This window comes from Podarcis liolepis, assembly GCF_965112155.1.
Source record: "Podarcis liolepis genome assembly, chromosome: 13".
In the NCBI taxonomy this organism is placed as follows: Eukaryota; Metazoa; Chordata; class Lepidosauria; order Squamata; family Lacertidae; genus Podarcis; species Podarcis liolepis.
In genome coordinates this window covers 58,922,718-58,930,876 of record NC_139573.1, presented here as the reverse complement: position 1 = coordinate 58,930,876, position 8,159 = coordinate 58,922,718, and positions in this window count along the sequence as shown.

Below are 8,159 nucleotides of genomic sequence, written 5' to 3'. Positions count from 1 at the left end.
GAACGTGTGCGCGGTGCGGGTTCCCCTTCCGAGTCGAAGCCATGGAACGTGCTGGAGGAAAGCGTGGGCGTGAACAACCAGTCGTCGAAGAAGCCCGCTGGCATAGGTCTGTGTGGGAAAAGGGCATGAAACTCATCCTTGAGCAGGGGTTCCTCCAAGGCGTAGTCCGGCACCCAGCTATTAGCACTGGCCCGGGTGCCCTCCCTTGCTAGTAGATATTCTACTCCGTCTTCCCCCCATCTGGAGTCCAAAATCTCCGTGACTTCGTTGATGGGGTCCTGCTGTGGCAATCTTCCCACCTCCGTCCGCTCCGGAGACTGACTCGGTGCCGTTCCCGGTTCCTGGAACCTGTGCGGTGCCCTGTAGGGAGTGAGCACCGACCTGTGGAACACCGGATGCATCCTGGAACCCTCTGGTAGCACCAGCCGGAAAGCCACCGGGTTGATCTGCGCTTCGACTCGGTATGGACCGAGTTGCTTGTGCCCTAGCTTCCTCTTGGCTAACGATCGGGTCGGCACCGCGTGGGCTGCCAACCAGACCCAGTCTCCCACTCGGATCTCCTCACCAACTCGCCTGTGCTTGTCAGCTTGGACCTTGTATGCGTGCTTCGCCAGCTCCAGCTGCCGTCTGAGTTGATCGTGGACCTCTTGCAACTCAGATGCGAAAGCGTCCGCCGTCTGTGGTTCCCCTTCCCCCACTCTGTCCAGTCCCGGGAAGGTTCTGGGATTCCTCCCATTGTTGGCGAAGAACGGCGTCACCCCTGTGGATACGTGTTTCGTGTTGTTGTAGGCGAATTCGGCGAGCGGCAGGTAATCCACCCACGTCGCAGGCTGTTGATTGGCATAGCATCTCAGGTACTGCTGCATGATGGCATTGACCCTCTCCGCTTGCCCGTTGGTCTGCGGGTGCCTTGCCGATGTCAGGTTGATCTTGACGTTCAGGAAGCCCATCAGCTTTTGCCAGAAATTCGAGATGAACTGGCGTCCGCGGTCGGACAGTATAGACCGCGGCAGCCCGTGCACTTTGAACACGTGATCTATGAACAATTTGGCTGTTTGTTCTGCCGTGGCCACCTTCGCACACGGTATGAAATGTGCCATCTTGGTGAACAAGTCCACCACCACTAGTACAGCTGTCTTGCCTCTCGAGCTGGGTAGATCCGTGACAAAGTCCAGGGCCACTCTCTCCCATGGTTCAAACGGCGTTTGCAGCGGTTCCAGCAGTCCCGCCGGTGGTTTGTGCACCGGCTTGGCCCTCTGGCAGGTGTCGCACCTTGCGACGTAGTCCGCGACTTCCCCCCTCAGTCTGGGCCACCAAAAGTCTCTTGCGACCAATTCCACCGTTTTTTCTGTGCCAAAGTGCCCGGCCGTGGGTGCGTCGTGCAGCTGCTGCAGTACCCGGGCGCGAAGTTCGTCTCCCGGCACGTAGACGGCCCCTTTACGTAAGAGCAAGCCGTCTCGTATCTGGAACTCGTCGCCCTTCGCCGTGCCCTTGTGCACCTCTGCCATCTTCGCCTGCGCAAATGAGTCGTCCGTCAACGCCCGTCGCACCGCATCCAGGTCTACTGTGGCTGAAGCGCACGCCCACACTGTTGGCGCGAAGATGTGCATGGCCGCCGCTGGCGTTGCCTCTTCGAGGTACTGCGGTTTTCGGGACAGGGCATCCGCCATGATGTTGGTGTCGCCCGGGACGTACTCAATTCGGAAATTGAAGTCAGCAAAGAACTCCGCCCAACGGATCTGCCTCTGGTTCAGGAACCGAGCCGTGCGCCAGTGCTCCAGATTCTTGTGGTCCGTGCAGACCTGCACCGTGTGCTTGGCGCCGATCAGGAAGTGCCTCCACGCCTTGAAAGCTGCATGAATGGCAAGCAGCTCCCTATCCCAGATGGTGCAGTTCTGCTCCGACTTGCTGAGCTTTCTGGAGTAGAACGCCCCCGGCCTCCAGACCCCCTGCGGGTCCTTCTGCAGCAGTACCGCTCCCACTGCTCTATCGGACGCGTCTGTCTCCACCCTCAGCGGTCTGCTGGGGTCGATATGCAGCAGTTGCTCTTCCGACGCGAAGAGACGCTTGAGTGTCTGAAAGGACCGCTCCGCCTGCTCCGTCCAGATGAATTTCTTTTTCTTGGAGCTTAGCGTGTCCGTAATAGCTGCCGTCTGCATCGCGAACCCCTTGATAAACTTGCGATAGAAATTGGCGAATCCGACAAACCTCTGGACCTCTTTCCGGTTGCGCGGGCTCTTCCAATCCAACACCGCACGAACCTTGGCGCTGTCCATGGCTAGCCCCTTGTCCGACAGCTTGTAACCCAAGAAATCCACCTCCGTCGTGTCGAACTGGCACTTCTCCAGTTTGGCGTACAGTCTATGCTGCTGCAGCCTCTTCAGCACCTCCCGAACGTCCTGGTCGTGTGCTTGCTGCGAGTCAGAGAATATCAGGATGTCATCCAGAAAGCAGACGCACTTCTTGTAGAGGAGTCCCGCCAACACGTGATGCATAAAAGCTTGAAAACAGTGAGAACCGTTTTGCAAACCAAACGGCATCACTCTGTATTCGTAGGTGCCCAGAGGCGTGAACATGGCTGTCTTCCACTCATCGCCCTCCCTCATGCGGATGAGATTGTACGCTCCTCGCAGGTCCAACTTGGTGAACACGCGTCCCTTGCGCACCGTCGCCAGCAGGTCGTCAATCCTGGGCATAGGGAAATCGGAGGGCTTGGTCATTCTGTTTAAGAGGCGGTAATCCACGACCAATCTTTTTTGGGGCGTGTCCTTTTTCTTCACGAAGAAAACAGGACTGCCCCCTACTGCGCTGGACTCCCGGATGAAACCGCGCTGCAAATTGTGATCGATGAACTGTTTGAGTTCCTGTAGTTCGTCCTCAGACATGGAATATAGCTTCCCCTTCGGCAGCGTCGCCCCTGGCAGGAGGTCAATCTTGCAGTCATATTGCCTGTGCGGTGGTAGCTTGTCTGCCTCTTTCTCGCAGAAGACCTCCAGAAAGTCCGCGTATTTGTGGGGAACTGCTTGCAACGTTCCCAACTGCAGTTGTGAGTCCTCCTCCTCCCCCTCCTACCTGGGCAGGATGCAGTGTTCTGCGCAGTAAGAGGAGCCGAAGATCAGCTGTCTCTGGTACCAAGCCAGCGTTGGACTGTGCCTGTCCAGCCAACTCATGCCCAACACAATGGGCGTGTCCGATAGTCGGGTGACATTAAAACTGATGACTTCCCTGTGGTTACCAAGTTGCATCACCATTGGTGGCGTCTGCTTCACCACCTGCCCCCCTAGCAACTCTCTGCCATCCACTGTGACGACTTGCAGGGGCAGAGTGGCAGGCAGCAGCTTTATAGCGTGCTGCTCCACAAAATCCTGTGCTATAAAGTCTGCGTTGCTTCCAGAATCCACAGAAAGCGGCACTTCGATGGTGACTCCATTGGGTAGCTGGAGAGACGCTGTGAGTTGCACTACCGGTTTGGGTGGGAGGGGGTCCGTGGGTTGCAATATCGCTGGGGACTGCTTCACTGATGCGTCTGGCTGGGCCCCAGTGCCTCTGTCTCCAGCCAGACATCGTCGTTTCCCTGCTGGGCTTCGCTGCATTGCGTGGCCACTTTCACCGTTGCGGAGGCTGCAGTGTGCTTGGAGCTCCTCTGGGGACACTCTTTCGCCAAGTGTTGAGGGCTCTCGCATATGTAACACTTCCTGGTCCCTCTAGGAGGTTTAGTCTTGACTGCTGTCGGTGCAGAGGCTCTGCTAGCTGACTGAGCCCTGGCGCCTCCCACTTCCATAGGTTCCACTCCCCCTCCTGGCGGAGGTGTGGATTGCGCACGCGCTGCTTCCCTTGGAACGAAAGAGAAACTTCTCGCTGCTTCGCGCCCTCCACGTCCTTCATCTCTGCCCCATGGACGTTCTTCCAGCCTCACCCCCACAGTCAGCGCCCTTTGGACCACCTCCTGCGTGCTTCGGGGCCTCTCCCCCCTCGCAATTTCATCCTTCACAGCAGAGCTGAGACCCTCCCAGAACAGGTCCCTGACTGGGGGCGAGTCCCGGTCCCATTCCAATGCACTGACCAGCGCAAAAAAGCGGGCGTGGTACTGCCGGACGCTCGCCCTCCCTTGTTTCAGTCCATGAATCTCCCGTCGGGCAAGATCCACATCAATGGTAGACAAAAAACATGCATCCATCGCTTTGATAAAGGCATCTGCACTCTGAAGCGCCGGATCTTTATCCCTCCACAAATTGCGCAGCCACGCTTTCGCATCCCCATGCAAATGGGACAGTATAAACCCCACTTTCTCTTCCTCATCTCTAAAGTCTTTTGCCAGCAGTTGCAGTGCGCACATCACATCTGCTCGAAAGTTGGGGTACTGTTGTAAATCCCCATCGAAGTGAGCCACCAGCCCTCCTGCTCTCCGTGCCAACCCAACCCCCTCCGGTCTGGGTCCTGGCTGCCCGTGCTTAACCCATGCTTCAAACCTGGCGTGGAGATCTCGGTAGGCGGCTGCCGCATCCTCCTCCCTTTTCTTGGATGCCAGTACCTCCGCATTCAATTGGGTAACTGCCTGTTGCAGCGCTGAAACTTTCTCTGCTTCCGTCATCTTTGCCAATCGTCGTGAGCTTGCTCCCCCACACCGATCCCCTCCTCCAGCTGCCTCTGTCTCCGCTGCGAGGTATCAGGTGTCAGAAGCTTGGCAGACGGGTCTTACTGTCAGGGCTGCCGCCCAGTCCCAGCTCACATAGGACCAAGTCAGCCAGCGTTCAGTTTCAAAGAGTCTTTATTGGATTACAGGTTCCATTTCCAAACTGCAACGTGCAGCCCTACTTCTTCTAGGTCAGAACGACGAAGACCCGTCTGAGTCTCCGCCTCTAGCGCACCAGCTTAATACCCTCGCCTTGCTCCACCTCCTGCGCCTTTCCTTCCGTCTCTGGGTCCTCCTGCCCCCCTGGGTCTCTCCCTTCCTACTCTCTTCTGACGCGGACCCCCCTGACCCTTCCGCCTCCTTGCGGCGGGCTTTGGGACCCGGTTCACTCTCTGGGCTGCTGACTGCGCCAGCTTCCGTTACATTTGAACTTGGCGCGCGCGCCCAACTCTCCACTTTCCTCTTGATCGTTTCCTCGCTCCCCGAGGTGGGTGTGACTACTCCTGACTCATGCCCTCCCTCCTTCTGAAAGTCTCCGGAGCCCGATATCTGGTCCCCTTTCTCCCCGCTGCTCCCGGCTGGGAACGTGGGTCCCGATCTCCAACTGCTGCTTTCTGATCCCTCTCTGGACCCTTCTTCCTGGGGTGTCCCCCTGCTCTCCCCCCTTGCTCTGGCTGCTGGCGCTCCCTTCTGGGAATCCTCGGACTCGCTAGACAGGCTCGGTGATCTCGGGTCGTCATCCCCACTCATCCTTCCTTCGTATTCCTCCCCCTCGCTCTCTGTCTCCTCCCTTCTCTGCGTCTCTGCTCCTGAACCCCTGACACCAGCCCAAATCAAGCTTAAGTAAACATATGTGTCAGAGCTGCTCTCAGATCCTAGCTCACAGAGGATCACGCTAGCCAGCGTTCACTTTATAAAAGTCTTTATTGAGTTACAGTTTCCATTTCCAAGCTGCTGCGTGCAGCTCTACGTCTTATAAGCTAGACCAGCCAAGCTCCGTCTGAGTCTCCGCCCCTTGTACACCAACTTAATACCCTAGCCTTACTCCACCTTTTCCGCCTGACTGTTCTCCTCTGGGTCCCTCTGCCCCCCGTGGTCTCTTCCTTCCTGGACTCTTCTGACGCTGACCCCCCGGACCCTCCTGTCTCCTTGCGTCGGGCTTTAGGACCTGGCTCCCTTTCCGGGCTGCTCACTGCGCCGCCTTCTGGTGCATTTGAACTTGGCGCGCGCGCCCAACCTTCCACTTTCCGCTTGACCGTTTCTTCGCTCTCCGATGGAGGTGTGGCCACTCCTGACTCATGCCCTCCCCCCTGCTGCGAGCTGCCAGAGCTCGATACCTGGCACCTTTCCTCCCTACTGCGCTCTGTTGGTGACGCTGGCCCCGATTTCCAACTGCTGCCCTCTGAACCCTCTCTGGACCCTTCTTCCTGGGGTGTCCCCCTAAGCTCCCCCCTTGCTCTGGCCACTGGCGCTCCTTTCTGTGAATCTTCTGATTCACTGGACAGGCTCGGAGATCTCGTGTCGTCGTCGTCACTCATCTTTTCTTCGGACTCCTCCCCCTCGCTCTCTGTTTCCTCCCTTGCCCTCGCCTCTGCTCCTGAACCCCTGACATCCATCCCCCCCTCGAAGCCCCCCGTTCCCCCCTCCCCTCCTTCTGGTGCGGGAGCTGGGTGCTGCAGTGTCATGGGGACGAATGCCGGATACAGTTCGCTCCCCTTGGCGGGCCTCCAACTGAAGACTTCCGGTTCTTCCTCCCTCCGCTCGTCGACAACGGTCACCTCCGCTTCCATCTCTGTGCCTCCGTGCTCGAACCCAAAATCCTCTTCGTACATGTCCACGTCCGTCTCCGCCTCAGTCGTTCCCGGGTCCGTCGCTCGACCTGGAACCTCCAGCCACTTCCTGCACCACTGCTCCTCTGGTCGATCATCCCACCAATACGAGGGTTCTGAGGCAGATCCCGAGGGTGACCCCTCCGGGGAACGTGTGTCCAGTGTCGGTTCCTCGTCCGAGTCAAACCCGTGGAACGTGCTGGCTGACAGCGTCGGTGTGAAAAGCCAATCGTCGAAAAAGTCCGCTGGCATGGGTCTGTGTGGGAAGAGGGCATGAAACTCGTCTTTGAGCAGAGGTTCCTCCAAAGCGTAGCCCGGCACCCAGCTGTTGGCGCTGGCCGGGGTGTCCTCCTTGGCGAGAAGGTATTCAACTCCCTCCTCTCCCCATCTAGAGTCCAAAATCTCTGTGACCTCGTTGATGGGCTCCTCCTGTGGCACTCCCCCTTGCTCGGTTCCCTCTCGGAGCGGACTCGGTGCCGTTCCTGGTTCCTGAAATCTGTGAGGTGTCTTCAGCCTGAAAGCCACCGGGTTGACCTGCTCTTCGACTTGGTCAGCCTGAAAGCCACCGGGTTGACCTGCTCTTCGACTTGGTAGGGTCCTAGTTGTGTATGCCCTAGTTTCTTCTTTGCTAACGACCTGGCCGGCACTGCGTGGGCTGCCAACCAGACCCAGTCTCCCACATGGATCTCTTCGCCAACCCTCCTGTGTTTGTCCGCTTGCACCTTGTATGCGTGTTTAGCCAGCTCCAGGTGCCGCCGAAGCTGATCGTGGACCTCCTGCAACTCCGACGCGAACGCGTCCGCTGTCTGCGGCTCCCCCACCCCCATTCTTTCCAGTCCCGGGAAGGTTCTGGGGTGCCTTCCGTTGTTGGCGAAGAACGGCGTCACCCCCGTGGACACGTGCTTCGTGTTGTTGTAGGCGAACTCGGCGAGAGGCAGGTAATCCACCCACCTCGCAGGCTGTTGATTCGCATAACATCTCAGGTACTGCTGCATGATGGCATTGACCCGCTCCGCTTGCCCGTTGGTCTGCGGGTGTCTAGCCGAAGCCAGGTTGATCTTGACGTTCAGGAAGCCCATCAGCTTCTGCCAGAAGTTCGAGATGAACTGCCGCCCCCGGTCAGACAGTATAGACCGCGGCAGACCGTGAACCTTGAACACGTGGTCTATGAACAGTTTGGCGGTTTGTTCGGCCGTGGCCACCTTCGCACACGGGATGAAATGCGCCATCTTGGAGAACAAGTCCACCACCACTAGCACTGCCGTCTTGCCCCTCGAGCTGGGCAGATCCGTGACAAAGTCCAGGGCCACTCTCTCCCAAGGTTCGAACGGGGTTTGCAGCGGTTCCAGCAGTCCCGCCGGCGGCCTGTGTACTGGTTTGGCCCTCTGGCAGGTGTCGCACCTCGCCATGTAGTCCGCGACTTCCCCTCTCATCCTGGGCAACCAGAAGTCTCTGGCAACTAATTCTATCGTCTTCTCTGTGCCAAAGTGCCCGGCAGTGGGCGCGTCGTGCAACTGCTGCAGTACCTTGGCGCGAAGATCGTCCCCCGGCACGTAGACGGCCCCTTTACGGAGGAGTAATCCATCGCGAACCTGGAACTCGCCGGTCGCCGCCGTGCCTCTGTGCGCCTCTGCCATCTTGGCTCGCGCGAAGGAGTCGTCCTGCAACGCACGTCGTACCGCCTCCAAGTCAACAGT